Source organism: Alexandromys fortis, unplaced genomic scaffold, assembly GCF_014885135.2.
Source record: "Alexandromys fortis isolate MF-2015 unplaced genomic scaffold, M_Fortis_MF-2015_v1.1 scaffold_235, whole genome shotgun sequence".
Taxonomy (NCBI): domain Eukaryota; kingdom Metazoa; phylum Chordata; class Mammalia; order Rodentia; family Cricetidae; genus Alexandromys; species Alexandromys fortis.
Window position 1 is genome coordinate 688,403 of NW_026068114.1, and position 16,048 is coordinate 704,450.

The following is a 16,048-nucleotide window of genomic DNA, read 5'->3' on the forward strand; positions in this document are numbered from 1 at the left end:
TGCCTCTGCCTCCTGAGTGCTGGGATTAAAGGTGTGCGCCACCACCGCCCCTTTCTATACATGATTTCTAAGAAGTGCTGCTCGCTGAAGGAACAGGGGACGGCACAATCAATATTTCTGAAGCAAGGGCCAGACTAAGGCGTGAGAACTGGAGGGCACTGACCTTGAACTGCCATCAAGCACGGCTGACGTCCTCCCCTCTGCCGGGATTGCTGGTATAACTCTGGACAAGTAGGTTAAGCTCCTGCTGCTAAACTGTGGAGCTGGAGTGTGGGTCACTGGTGGAAAACATATGTAGCATCCACGAGGCCTGGGGTTTGATGGCTAGCACCACAGCTGCATGTTTACAAACACAACTATTTGCAAATCTTCACTTGTCAGAGGGGATCTGATGTGATTGCTAGCTCTCAGTGTTGTCTGAGGGTCACATAGGCTAGGCATGTGACATTGTTCCTAAGATGAAATGAGCTATTGACTATTGTGGGAATTTGATCTGATAAGCCAATGGTATCAGAGCAGCTTGGCCCAAGGGCCTGGTCTTCTATGGGGGTTCATGACAGGATCAAATCAAGAGAGAAGAGGCACACGTTGTTTTAGAAGGTGGACAGATTGGCAGCGACCACTTGCGGCTTGGTTGAAGTTCCCAGTCCCCTTGGGAACGAGGGAGTGCGAGCCACAGGAACGGCAGAGGTGTAGCAGCTGGGCCTGTAGTGGCATAGCAGCTTCATTCTGTGTTGTGAGTGTGGTGCACTGATTTACTTTTTGATAAATTGTAACGTGACCCCCACTGGCATCTTCCATTATAGGACCATATGGCCTTGCTCGTATTGTTCCAGAGAAATCCGTGGGCCCCTCCCCGCTCTTCAGAGTCTTCTGGTCACTGTGGGAAGCCGGAGCTCGGTGCTGGCTACCACTAGCGGGTGTGATTTCTGTGACTAGAGGTTATGGTGTCCAGGACTGCATGAACTACACAACTACCTGACTTGGAGCTGATAGCCAGGGATCTGAACTCCAGCCTTACCACTTTCCTGGGACCTGGGGCCTTGGGCAACTCTCAAATCACCACAGAGTTTCTGCTGTGTGTTGAGAGGGTGGTGATGCTGAGGGCTGCATGGGGTGGGGAGGTGGTAAGCAAAATTACTATGGAAGTATTTGGATCGTTCTAGTTGCTCAAATCCAAGTTTGGAATCCATATCTTCTTGAATTTGGGGGTGGAAGAACCCAGAACTTAGCAGCTAGTATATGCCCGGATGTCGAGTTGCTCCACATGCCCCCCCACCCCCGGTTTTGGAGAAGGAAGGTACATGATCTGATATCGGAGGTGTGGCCTCATCTCACCAGCAGAAGGATGCTGAGGTTGGGCGGTGTTGGTGGAGTTGTTTCCTACATTCTGATAGGCAAACAGGGGGCTCCCCTGCTCCCACCCACCCCCTGCCGCCACCCAGGGAGGCTTCTCAGAGAGAAATCAGAATTTGAGAGAGACTAAAAGGTTTAAAGGTAAGGGAAAGATGTAAGGAAATGGCCCGCATTGAGTCGCTGCAAAGGACAGCATCCATCAGAGAATTAATTTGCAAGGAAATAGGGTGTGAAATAGGCAGACTTTCAACTCTGGCTTCGGGGAGGGCGGAGGGCGGCCTCGGAAACACAGTCAGGGCTTCAGAGGCTGCCAAGGCCGAGCTGGGGAGCCTCCTCTGGAGAGCAGCTGGGGATGCTCAGAGACCACAAATTGTTGAGCTGGGGAGGAACTGATTGAGTGTGTAATTAAGGGGAGGGCTGTATAACGCCCGGGTAAGTAGAACTTGATGGGGTCAGAGCAGCAGGGCTTCTGGGAGCTGAGAAGGCAGCCAAGGGCACTGTTAGGAACAGAAGCCAAACGCATCAAGAAGGACGCAGCTCACGTGGGCCTCCTAGGGAGAAGGGTGGAAGGGGTGGGTGGGGGGAGTGGCAGAAGGAACAAGTACCCTCTAGGTCAAAGGGTTCCCCGTTAGTACCGCAGTGGCTCTGTTCTAGAAGTAAGGTAGTGTTCTGCAGCAATGGCTAATCCCGTGGAAATAAAAACTAAGATGGGCTGTAGCGGCTGGGCCAAGGTCATGTAGCAGGAAGGAGAGTTCATGGGTTCGGTCTGTGTCGTGGTTGCATGTCCAGTGTGGCTTCTTGTATGTCAACACTGGTGTCAAAAACTGCAGGGCGTTGCTTGGAGTACGGGGAACACTCTTGGATCTTGTAGGAGAATCAGGAAATCTTTCATGATATAGTTGTTCACAGTTATTGTGGCCAAGGTAGGTATAAACAGCTGGATGCTGGAGGGAGTCAGCATGTCCAGAACTGGCTGAGTGACTGTAACCCAAGTCCCTAGTGTAGGAAGCCCCTGCCTGCCTCTCTGGCCTCATCCCTTAACCATACTCTCCTCCTTTACAAGACCAAAGTTGTCTTTCTTGTCATTCAGACCCCATCTGAAAGATTCTTCTTTCGCATCTTTCCCAGGGAAGATCACACCAATTGGTTGTCTAGTATTTAGTGGTCAGTTCGGAAAACATAAAAACACGTAACTTGCAGCCTGAGTAGGTGATATTCAGGAATATATGCACAAGCATACATGCATGCAACAACAATTATAAATAGGAAGCAATGCATTTGAAAGGCAGTAGGGAGGAATATATGGGAGGGCTTAGAGAGGGGGAGGGGAAGGGCGAGCTGTCGCAATTACTTAGAAATCTCGAAAATTAAAAAAAAAGAGAAATTCCTTTCTGAATGTGATAACATTTTTAATGTATCTATGAGTGTGCTTATATTTATTTTTACAGATGCAGCAGGAATGGTTAGGGGGACAGACTCTGGAACCAGACTACCTAATCCTAGGTCCTCAAAGTTGGCTGCACAATTGGATAGAGGTTTTAGTGAGCAATCCATCCAGTATGGATCAGAACTGTGATCCTCAGAATTTTAACTATGCAGTGGCCATAGGATCCGTGTGACCTAGAGAAAATGAGTTGCTGTGGGCTGATGCTCTTGTACACTGTAAGGATTTGTCACTTGTATTGGTTTAATAAAACACTGATTGACCAATAGCCAGGCAGGAAGTATAAGCGGGGTGACCAGACTAGGAGAATTCTGGGAAGAGGAAAGGCAGAGACACAGTTATCAGCCAAAAGAAGAGGAAGCAAGATGCGAATGCCATACTGAGAAAAAGTACTAAGACATGTGGCTAAACACAGATAAGAATTATGGGTTAATGTAAGTTGTAAGAGGTAGTTAGTAATAAGTCTGAACAATAGGCCAAACAGTTTATAATTATAATATAAGCCTGTGTTTATTTGGGACTGAATGGCAGGGGGACCAGGCAAGACAGGCATTCTGTCTACAATGAATTTACTTTTCTATGCTTTCACACACTTAATCTATAAACAGGGACCATCATGACATTCACCACAGAGGTCTTACTGAGAAGAAACACAAAGAGCATTTAGAACAATGCCTGTCACACGGGAAACTGTCCCATAAATGTTTGCATTTATTTGAAATCATCCTGTCGGTTCTGTAGGCAAACACCTGCCTACAGAATAGGATTGCTATTGCTGTGTGCTATCCAGGACACTACCCGCTGTACATAGATCATGACCTGGAGCGGAGCGGGGCCTCAGTATGTAATCCGAATGCATTTAATGCTTAGGGCAGTTAATTCAGCAGTCTCTTGTGCTTTGGAGAAGTGAAAACATTGAGTTTCATAGGCCTCTACCCGAGTGTACATGCTTTTCCAATGATTTTATAAAATGCAACTTCACAGAGTTTGAAGGAATCATATTTACCAAAGACATAGCTGAAAAGGATCTTCCAGGGTGACCTTAATGACCCAACACATGATGTATGTATCAGTTTGTTCATGTGAACGCCACTGATGGAGCCTGGGGCTCTAATCTTAGGTCCTCAAAACCAGTTGCTCATAGTTGACTCAAGTGTTTGTGAGCAACAATGTCCAGTGTGACGCAGTCCTCAGAATTCTAAAGTGCTGTGGTCACCCTGGTACCAGGAATAAAGGTCACAATGACCCTGCTGTACTCGGCATGACATGCCACGCTACCAGAGAACTGTGCTCAGATCTGAGAGCCAGGTTGATAACAGAGCTAGACAAATTCATCAACCAGAGAACCGCCTTCAACAGGAAAAAAAAAAAAAAAATCAAAGGGACCAAGACGTACCAAACATATCAAATGTATGATTTATGTGGCCCTGGAGGACACACTCAGACAAGTACCTGCAAGTTCCAGGGTATAAAGACTTGAGATCAGTAGAAGGGAAATCTTTGAAATAATCAGAGCTCCTCATGGATGAATTGGGCCACCTCAGAGGGTGGTGTCCCCGGAGGACTGTGAGCTTGCGCTGGCATCTAGCCAGAGTCACACCCAGGCCAGTGTCTGCTTACTCTGAGAGTCTGTGGTTCTGAGCTCTCGGAGCGTCCTTCATCCTCCTGGACGGTCTGAGTCAGAGGCTTTTCATGTGGTCGGCAGCAAGGTTTGGCCCTCTAATCTGGTGATTCTGAACATTAAAGAGGGAGCAGAGACCTGCTTGAGAACCTGGTGACCCTGCTCCGACCCCGTGAACTGTGCCTCTGCAGCTCCACTTGGGGCTGGCCCAGCTCTGGGACCCCAGGGAGAAAACGGTAGCCTGGGGACACACCATCCAGTCCCTGCTTCACCGACCTACACTGGTATGCCTACTCGGAGCCCCTTTCTTTCTCCGAGGCTTTGCGGGACTAGCTCTCGGCACCGGAGCAGCAAGCGGCCTCGGCAAAATGAGGCCATGTTTTGGCTCCAGCTAGAACCTTAGGGCTGGAGCTGACTGTGAGCGACAGAACCAGGCGGTACTAAGGGTGGCGTGAGGAGTCGAGGGAGGTGACAGTGGGCCGTGTTGTTGTTTCCCCCTCACTCTGCCTTTATTTAAAAACTTTAAAAATAAGTGCATTTAAGTGCTTAGAAAAACTTTTATTCCTTGTGCAGGCATTATTTCTCTGACCAAACATCTAATATGGTTATATCCTTTGCTTTAAAAAGATAGCTTTTGTCCAGCCCAGCGGCATTTTCACACAGTTTACATGAGGGACTGTTTCCTTGTACGGCAGGCGCGAAAGACCAAAACACCGTGGGAAATACCGCTATCAGGCATCGTGTTCTTACTCAGTTGATTAAGATAGGACAGTTTTCTTTTTATACCAGTTTTTTTTTTTTTTTCTCCCAGGATCTTAAATTGGAGCCTTCAGCCCAGGCTGCTCAGCTGACCTTCATGTGTCCTTTGAGTGGTCCAGGCTCTCGAGAGCCCTTTTGGGATAGATGTTGGGCAATCCGACCTGATTGTCCAGGTGTTCTGGCTTCCCCATGCTGGAGTTATCAGGAATGCTGTGCCGTTAGTCACCCCTGGGTTCCAGCATGAAGTAGATGGCCACCAGGCATTGAACATGATAGATACACTGGTGTATCAGAAAGCGGTTCTGATAAAGCAAAAGTGGACCGTAGATGTGTGCACGTGTGTGTGTGCTCGCACGTGTGTGTGTGTGTGTGTGTGTGCGTGCATGTGTGTAAGAGACAAGGGCAGGCATCTGTGAGCCTTTGAACTCCCTGCTGCAGCCTCTTCAGATCTTGTCTTTGCATTTCCAGCTCTGAGACGCCTCAGAAATCCTCGGATAAACCCTCACCGGGCACAGGCACCTGCGTTATCTGACATCAATTTCACAAACACGTCTTTGCCATCAAGCACCCAGGGAGGCAGGAGCAGACTTGAGATTCCATCTGACGTCAGTGCGGGCTGGTTTTCCCCATGCCTCCCTCTGCTCTGTCCTCTGGGGGGGGGGTCCCTTAGCGTTGCCTCTGTTGCCTCTTTTACCTCAAGTGGCACCTGCTTCCTTTTGCTATCTGGCGTCTTCCAGCCTACACCCAGATTTCCTCCCTGTGTCTTGTGATTTCCCTGCCAAGGATGGCAGGAATTCTCTTATCCAGTGTTTCTCACCCAGTGGGTTCCTTCTTTTCTGTCTTAAAACAGTATTTCTGTGGCCTCAAACTTTGCTTACTTCTGTTTTCCTTTCCTTTTCTATCTACTTCTCTTGCCTGGTGCTGACTGCCAAACCTACTAGTTCACAGAATGTATAGCATATCTTCACACACACACACATGCACACACACATGCACTCACACACTTGCATGCATGTAGTCATACACGCACGCACACACACACACACAAGTACACAGTAGCGCGCGCGCGCGCGCACACACACACACACACACACACATACACACAAGCACACTTCCACTTCTGCTTTGCCAGAACTGCTCTCTGGAAGAGCACTGCACCAAACGGCTAGTACCCTTCTCCGATTCCTGAAGGCACTGGCCCTGTGTCGTCTCTTCTCTCCTATCCCCACCACTTTTTGCAACTTAGCTCTTTTGTAGCTTCTTTAGATCCGAGTCTTTTCCACCTGAATTGCCAGCCCCTCGCTTGTCTGGAGGTGGAGGCAGGTGGGATCATTTTCCTATCCTGAGAGTTTGAGTTCCTTCTGCTGGAGCGTCACACACCACCCCTCCTGCTTCAGACTGCCAGGCTTGCAAGACTTCTTTCTCAGCCTCTGCTGGGCTTCCTGATCCCTCACTCTCACGGAGAGAGTCCACATCTCCCCAGGGGCCCAAATCTGCACTTCTCACTGCCCCTTACTTTCAGTTGTCCACACACAGATGGCACACCACCTCACACCACCGAAACCCCAACGAGTCCCTCTCCCCAGCTTTTAACAAGGATGCCATAAACTTGGGGAAAGTCAGGCAGGGAGGAAAACTGAGGGATTTTTTGCTATGGGGGAGGGGGGATGCTGTAGCGTGAAGTTGAAAACAGGCCCAGTATATAGTGGAGAGTATAACAGAGGAGTCACAGCCGTGGTGCATACGATAATCCCAGCCCTTGGGAGGTTCCGGCAGGCTCAGGCTACATCATGAGACCCTATCTCAAAAGCTAAGGACTGGGGCAGGGGTGTGTTTAGCTGTTAGAATGCTTGCCATAGCAGATGCTGGGCCCCAGGTTCAATCCCCAGTAAGGCCAGTTAATTCCGGTCCTAGTTTCCTTTCTACTGTAATGGTCTTGCTGCAATAAACACCATGACCAAAAACAATTTGTGAAAGAAAGGGGTTATTTCATTTTATAGTTTAAAGTCCATCATGAGGGAGTCAGGGCAGGGTCTCACACAGGGCAGGAGCCTGGAGGGGAGTCAGGGCAGGGTCTCACACAGGGCAGGAGCCTGGAGCCAGGAACTGATGCACAGACCCTGGAGGGGTGCTGCTTACTGACTTGCTCCTCGGGTCACATCCAGCTACTTTTCTTACGCCACCCAGGATCACCTGCCCAGGGATGGGACCACCCACAGTGGGCATGGCCCTCCCACATCCAAAATTTTCCATTGACTTGCCTGCAGGCCAATCTGATGGAGGCATTTTTCTCAGTTGAGGCTACCATCTCCCAGATGACCCTTTTTGGGTCAAGCTGACAAAACATGAACCAGCACAATTACAAATCTTTTTTTTTTTTTCATAATAAGTCTCTTCAAAATAAGGGCTTTGTCTTCAGACTGAAAGAACCAAATGAACATTGTTACTGGACTGCTTTCAGTGAATTCCGATGTGAACATCGGATGACCAATACCCCAAGGTACATAAGGAGCTCACACAGGAGTCAGATAGCAACTCATGAAAAACCAGGAGACCATTTGCCTTGTCTCAGAGAATGAAAATAGAAAGGTAAAGATGGCTTGAGTTCAGTGTAACAGCTCTGGATCCCCCGGAACTCTCACCCTATAGACCAGGCTGGCCTCAAACTCACTGAGCTCTGCCTGCCTCTGGATTGCTGGGCTTAAAGGTGTGTGCCACCACTGCCCAGCTCTGGCTTCAGTTTTAAAAACCCACCATGGGCCGCAGAATCTGAGACTGGTGATGCTTTGGTTCCCAGAAAGAGAAGGCTGTGAACACTCGGGAATGGAAGCAGTAATCACCCTTTGGAAATGGCACTCAAATGATTTCCTTGCTCCTTCAGGCTAATAGGTCGACAGATGGAAGATTCCCGGGAAATTTGCTAAAATCATTCTTAATTGGTTACCCAGCTTTGACAACAGCAGCTTCCTTCTCTTCTTTCACTTTATGCCTGAGCTTGTAAACACTTGGACTTCTGTGCTAGACTCTGACTGGCGGGCTAGTACAGGGCCATCTCCCATCAGTTCACTGCTGGATGAGTTCCTAGCCTTGCAGGTACTGATGACAAGAATCCTGGGGCTGGAGAGATGATTCCATTCCAGGGGACCCGTTAGGCTCCCCGCATCCATATAGGTCAGGTCACAACTGTCTATAACTCCAAGGGATACAATGCCTTTTCCTGGCCTCTGCAGGCACCCACTCACACACACATACACACACACACTCTTTCTCTCTCTCTCTCTCTCTCTCTCTCTCTCTCTCTCTCACATAAATTAGAAAGAAAGAAGGAAGGGAAGGGAAGGGAGGGAGGGAAGGAGGGAAGGAGGGAAGGAGGGAAGGAGGGAGGGAAAGAGGGAGGGAGAGAGGGAATAGAGGCATCATAATGTATAATCTGTGATTCTAGCACTGGGGGCAGTGACACAGGACTGAAAGCTCTAGGCCAACCTGGCTTACACAGCAAAACCTTGTCTGCGAGAGACACAGAGACAAACAGAAACACAGAGACAGAGAGGCAGAGAGAATGGATTATTTGATGGGAAAATGAATAATGTGAACTAGATAATAGGTAAACTTATAATGACTATAAAGTACATATAAAATTTGAATAAATTACTGAATCAATGTCAGTGTAAAGATGAACTCTAAGTATAATAGTTTTAGAAATATGAGCATCGGGATCATCCTGGATCACTTCGTCAGTTATAAAAAAATAAATCTTAGGGGGCTGGAGAGATGGTTCAGTGGTTAAGAGCACTGACTGCTCTTCCAGAGGACTCGGGTTCAATTCCCAGCACCCACATGGCAGCTCGCAACTGTTTGAAGATCCAGTTGCAGGGGATCTGACACCTTCACACCAATGAACATAAAATAAAGTTAAATAAACCATAAAGAATATTTTAAAAATAAATCTTAAAAACTAAACAATGAGTAGATATACAAAATAAGACATATCATATATAATGGAGTATCATTCAGCCTTAAAAAAGGATACATAATTCTCACACCTCTACAGCATGGATAAACATGCTAAGGGGTATAGACCAGTCACAGAACCACAAATAATGTATGATTCCACTTATGGGGAGTTTCTAAAATCAAAGCCAAAAGGCAGTTGCCAGAACCCAGGAGCAGGAGTGGACAGTTGTGTAACGAGCAGCTTCAGTTTTATCACGGAGAATCACTGGAGGTGGATGGAGGTGACGGGTGCAGAGTCTCGAATGTACTAACTGCACCTCCATGCACACTGGAAATGGTTAACACGGGAAATCATGGGCTGTGCGTTTCTTATTTTACTACCAAACCAAACGTAAGTGAAAAAGAAAATACCTCAAGATACCAGGATCATTCTGGGTCTTTTCATCACTTGCAAGCAAACAGAACAGCCTCCCTTTCCACGCTATATATAAGAATTTGGTCTTTCGAGACAGGGTTTCTCTGTACTCTGGCTGTCTTGTACACCAGGCTGGCCTCAAAATCATGTAGATCCGCCTGACTCTTCAATACAGAATTACAAAGATTACAAAGAATCAGCACAAGGAAATGTTAGGATACGCTTCCAACGTCAACCAGAGGAAGACACGAACTTGAGATGAGCTGGGATTAATTGCTGCATGACGTGGGGATCGGATTGGCCCGGCCAAACACTTCCTCAGGGTACGTACAAACTGAGAGGGGAGGTGTGAGGCTCCTGGGGAGACAAAGGCAGGTCTCACTGATTTCAACTGATGAATGAGGGAAGTTTATGGGAGGGAGATGACTGGGGGGAACATTAGGGTCATTTGAGCCATCGAGGAAGCTGGCCTGTGACATAAGGAGAGCCCTTGTTCTGTATCTATTCCTAAGAGCAGAATTGGGACCCATTTTTTAGGGGGAAAAAAGCCGAAACAGGCTGCTTTAGTTAGTGTTTCTATTGTAGAAGGGCAGCATGACCAAGGCAACTCTCATGAAGAAAAACATTTTAACTGGGGGCTGGCGTACAGGCTCAGGGGTTGAGTCCATTACTGTCGTGGGCAGCATGGCAGTGCACGGGCAGCCGTGGAAAAGGAGCCGAGAATTCTCTATCTAGATTGGCTTGGCAAGCAGCAGGAAAAGAGGGTGGCCCTGGGCCTGAACTGAGCATTTGAAACCTCAACACCCACTCTCCCAGTGACAAAGTTTTTCCAACAAGGCCACCTCCTAATAGTGCCACTCCCTGTGAGCCTACGGAGGCCATTTTCATGGCTTCAGTGGAGGCCCAAACTGCTGAGCAGCAGTTCAATCCCCTCTTCTCCTTCAGTTGCTCAGTCTCAAAGCCCCAGTATCAAGGCTGCCTCTCCCTCTCTCCCGGTAGCCAATGAAGTCTTGGAGTTCTTCCCTCCAAACTTGGTCACCCTTTTAACTCCACCCCGTTTCCAGCAGCCTCGCGCCTCCCCCCCCCCCCAGCACTAAAATACTGCGACCACGGCTGTAAACTCTTTCCACCTTCGGTTTTGCCTTTACTCCATTCATTTTGCACGTACCTGCCAGACTCGTTTTTATCAACTACGCACCACCCAACTGCCTTGATAAAGCGCAAAGAGTGTATCCCAGCTGGTTCCCACATCAAGATGAAATACCTTCTTTTGGCTTCTGAGGCTGGCTGTTCTTCCCTGCATCTTTTCATATTCTATGACTCAACGGATTTGTTTTACCTAAGCTGTTCCCTTTGATGTCAGCTGGCTGCGTTGCCTTTACCTGTTCACGTCCACCTCTTCTCCCTTAGCCGCGTAGGGCCTTTGTGCCTCTCCCATCCATTTTATTCCAGGCTTCACTCGGTGTATCACAAGCACCATGAAATCCTCCTGAGCTTCCTAGGCTCACGCTGGGCTTTCTGTTCTCTGGTCCATTTAGCATATACTTACTGATCTCTTGTCAAGAGCAGACACCAGATACTGGATGCTCGTGAACAAGTGATGAGCAAGAGGAAACAGGCCCCCGACTTTATAAGGTGGCACAAATAAGTTATTGCTAAGAGGGTTGTAGATAGACACTGTGATACTGGATTGTGTGTCTGTGTCTTACGTGTGTGTCTGTGCCGTGTGTGTATCTGTGTGTCTGTGTCTGTGCCTGTGTCTCTCTCTCTGTGTGAGTAACCTCTCTACAATGTGGAAAGAACCCCGAACAGAAGGGCAGATGGAAGCAGAGGTTAAGACACCAGCAGAGGGATGGCGAGATGACTCAGCGGCAAAGGTGCTACACAAGCCTGGTGACCCAAGTCTGAACCCCAGAACCCATAAGATAGAGGAGGACCAGCCTCACAAAGGTGTCCTCGGATTTCTACATGCATGCCATGCTCCCCAATTCTCTACACTACACACACACACACACACACATACACACTCGCACACCAATAATTTTTTAAAAGTTGACAGAAAAAGAAGCCAGCACCACATGATAGCTGGTAACGTGAACTAAAGTGATGGGAGAGAAATGGGTGAGTTTAAGATTCATTTTGAAAACAGACACAAGAGGATTTGCTGACAGTTCGTTAAAAGCAAAGGATTAAAAACAGCCCTAAAAACCAAGCTGGCGGCCACCGGGAAGCTTCATCCATACTGCTAGCGTTCCTTGGGTGGTGCTGGAAGGTGGTGGGTGCCCTGCTGGAGGAGACGAGAAAGGTTCCTTTTCAACCAGCAATGGACCCTACAAACTGACCTGACAAGATATGCCCGTTGCGCAACGGTGGCGTGAATTCTATGGATTAGCCAACCGCTTTCTGAGTGGAACCCCTCTGCGGCACCATTAACGGAGACAAGTACCTGTGGCAAATGGCGCCAGCCGTGATAAGCTAAATAGAGTCGGTCCACCCAAAGGAAGTTCTTTACTTATCACCTGCCAGAGTAGGACTCCACCACCGTCATAGATAAGCTTAATGGAGGCCTGAGTTTCAGTAGTTTACCCTGAGGCAATACCTGGTTGCTGGAAGGAGCACAAACCGAGGTTACCTAGGCACCACCCAAGAACAGACCATCCAACGGAAATTCCTAACGTTCCAACCTCTGGGAGATAGGATCACCTTCCAGCACACATTCACCAGGACATTCACCAGGACATCCCTAGACAAATGTCAGCCGATCAGGGGTCCTGAACCTCAGAAACCCCTCACCCCCACCTTTACCACTATAAAAAACCAACTCTAACTGAGCTCGGGGCTCTCCGATTATTCTAATACGTTGGACACACGGAGAGACCGAGTTTGTAAACTTGCAAAAAATAAAGGCTCTTTGCTTTTACATACAGGGATTAGGGTCTCCTTGTTGGTTTTTGGGGGACTTCGTGGATCTGGGCATAACAGTGACTAGGTAGGTCACAGGCCCTAGGGGAGAACCCAACACAATTATTGTGCTAAATGAACTGCTAATACTTATTACTGTCCCTATAGATCTGAGCATCTCCCAGACCTCATCAGAAAAGCTTCCCCTTGCGGTAGATGGCAATTCAAATAGACCCCTCGCCCTGCAGATGGTCAGTGCACAGAGATTAGGAGACCATGGAGGGCTCAACCCTAAATGGGACATACATATCACACCCCTCCTCGCAAGGCTCGGGGATCGAGGAAAACTGGGTAGAAAGATTATAAAAACCAGCAGAGGTAGCCAGTAACATCAAGGAAACAGTATTTTTCAGACACCACAGGGCAGTTGCACATATTAGCTCACAAGGATTTGACAACTAACCTTTATGACCTCCGGTCAGACAGAATCCCAGTATGGTGGGGGAGGGGGGGAGAGGCACAATGCCCTTGGAGGAGTTTCTGGCGTTTGATAGCTTCTGGGAAAGGGAGAGTCAGTATTTGGTGATGTGACCCCTGGTAGGGCAACCATGCACCAGGGCAGGCCCCACTCCCAAACTAGCTGGACACACAAACTGGACTTGAATGGGGAAGAAAAAAAAGAGAGAAAAACTTAAAAGTCTGGAGGGGAAGGATGAGAGAGTTGTTATGGGAGGAGAGGGGGAGATGAATATGTTCAAAATACACTGTATGACATCTTTAAGTTAATAAACATAGCTATTGTATGTCTCAGAGCTAATAAACATAGCCATTTACATGGTTGTATGAATAAATCTGTATGCTTGTATAAAACTTAAAAATAATACTTTTAATTATGTGTCTCTGCAGTGAGGCAGTATGCAGAGTCACCTGACCTGAGCCCTGAACTCTGGTCCTCTCTGCTCTTAACTGCTGCGTCATCTCTCCAGCCCAGCGTATAAAACTTTTTAGTAGATCAACTGCTGACAGCTATTATACACAGCTTTACCCAAACCGAGGAGACCTTCTGTGGTTGGAAAACAAAATAAATCACAGCCACCTACAATCCCTTGTAACCAAATCCCGTTCTGAGAGAACACAAGAGGATGACTCAGGCTCCAGCAAGGGGCTGAGCCTGGGAATGCCGCCTCCAACAGCTAAGAACTCCACAGCCCTCAGTGCACAGCGGCAAGCAAGTGTTTAGATCACAGATTGATGTGTGGGGCCGGGTAGGAGTCTCAAGGGGAAGTCACTCCCCAGGTAGCTAAGAAGCGTCTATGTGGGAAGTGAGAAAAATGAAAGCCCCTGGAAGCGTGGTAAAGAAGAGAAATAAACACAGGCTCCCCAGAGGTTTTAATAGAAAGAGCTTCTGCCATGGTAAATAAATAAAAGGAATCTTGAAAACGTAAATTCACACTAATTAATTGAGCGCTGGATAACATAGAGGTTTGTAAGTTGTGTGCCCCCACCTGCACTCCAGCAGTGGGAGCAAGAGGATGAGCTGGTACCGCTAATGTGGGGCGGGCGGGGGGGGGGGGGGAGACTGCTTCCCAAGCAAGTGTTCTTAAAATCCTCGCGGAAGCCACACAGAAGCACATGGTGGGGTAGCCCCGCTGCCCTCACCACCACTGAGCACCAGCCCAGCAAGTGAGCAAAGAGCTCTACTTCCCTTCCCCAGCAGGCCTCTAACCTCAGCTTTGACACTGCGGGGCAGCTCAGAATTGCTGGGGGCCCTGAAGGAGTATTTCGCAAGAGACACCTGTTCTTTTGTGTCTGGTGAAATAACAGAGCTTCTCCATGCTTTGAGTATGCGTGAGGCAGTAACTTCTGAGCCACCCAGGCTTGCGGATCCACTTCCCTTCTCTCCAGTGCCTGTCAGTTGCCAGGCACAACTGAGCACGGCCAGAAAGCTGAGAGCCGAAGTGTGGCCACCCACACAGAGGCGGGAGACATTGCTGCCTAACGGGAGCCCCAGACAGGCAGGCCAGGCAGGGCAAGTGCTCTTCTTCATTCTGAGCCTTACAGTGCACCTCCCTTGCAGCACTACCAATAGGAAATGTCACAATCTGGATTTTGTGTGTTATTAATCACCTGCTTTAAAAGGGCTATGAGTCTACCAACGAGTTAAGATTCTATTACTTTCCTCTAAAAATGCGGGTTTATAACTTTGAGAAAAATTACGGGAAAACTAAAAACAAGAAAGGGACAATAAGGTTGAAGAACTTAGAAAATAGGATTTTATAGAACAAGCAGGTTTAGCGTCTTCCTGTGGCTCTCTTCCACCATGGTCCTGTCTTCACACCTAACTTTATAGTCTTCCTAAGCCAACCCAATCACCTGATTCCCTTGTTTAAAATGTCTTTATGGTGCTGGGCATCATGGCCTTGTGAAGTCAATTAACTTTGGAGCAATACCGCCAAGTATTTATTTAAGTATTGCTTAAAACTTCAAGTTCCAAGCCCCGGAGGGACAGCAGGGTCTGCGGGATCCAGCCCTTCTCTCTGAGCATTCCCCACGTCTGCCTTCCTTCAAACAGTCCCTTGCTGTTTGCTTTCTTCCACCCAGGTACTCCAGGAAAGCTCCCTCCTCCGAGAGGCAGTTCAAAGATCACCTTTCCTTTGAAGAAACTTCCTGAGCTTGTTCCCTCTCTGTCTGCACTGTCTCTGCAGCCGTCGCCTATGTTGTATTGTAACAGATTTACAATGTCTCTTTATTCCTGAGCCAGTGCAATTCTTGACACCCAGTGGGTGCCCCGGCAGTGTTGCCAAGTACGGAAGCCCTCGGGTTAAGGCTAACTTCCTTCTCCTTCAGCACTCTAAGAGCACTCAGAAAGGGAAAAAGAAATGACTAAACAGAGTTCAAATGGAGCGCAGCAGCCATCTTTCTCAGGGCGCCCCCAGCTGCTGGCTAAGAAAACAATCTAGCGAGCAAGCCCCAGCATCACTGTGGAGGGCAGTTACTTTGCTTCACCACAATAGTCATGGTCAGCTCAACAATATGTGGAGCCCAGAGAAAAAAGGAAACATGGGACCTCTGTATTAATGCTAAAGTGATACCCTCACCCCCAACACACACACACACACACACACACACACACACACACACACACACACTGAACTATGCTGGGGTCCCGTCTACCTGCACAGGCAATCCATCCAGGAGCCAACGCTGATGAGTAAGCTGGACTTACAACATTAAGAAGTGGAAACAACCTAGATGCCCCTCAATTGAAGAATGGATGAAGAAAGTATGGAATATATACATATTAGAGTACTACTCAGCAGTAAAAAACAAGGACTTCTTGAAGTTTGCAGGCAAATGGATGGAAATAGAAAACACTATCCTGAGTGAGGTAAGCCAGACCCAAAAAGAGGAACATGGGATGTACTCACTCATATTTGGTTTCTAGCCATAAATAAAGGACATTGAGCCTATAATTCGGGTTCTTAGAGAAGCTAAATAAGAAGGAGAACCCAAAGAAAAACATATAGGCATCCTCCTGAATATTAACCTTCATCAGGCGATGAAAGGAGACAGAGACAGAGACCCACATTGGAGCACC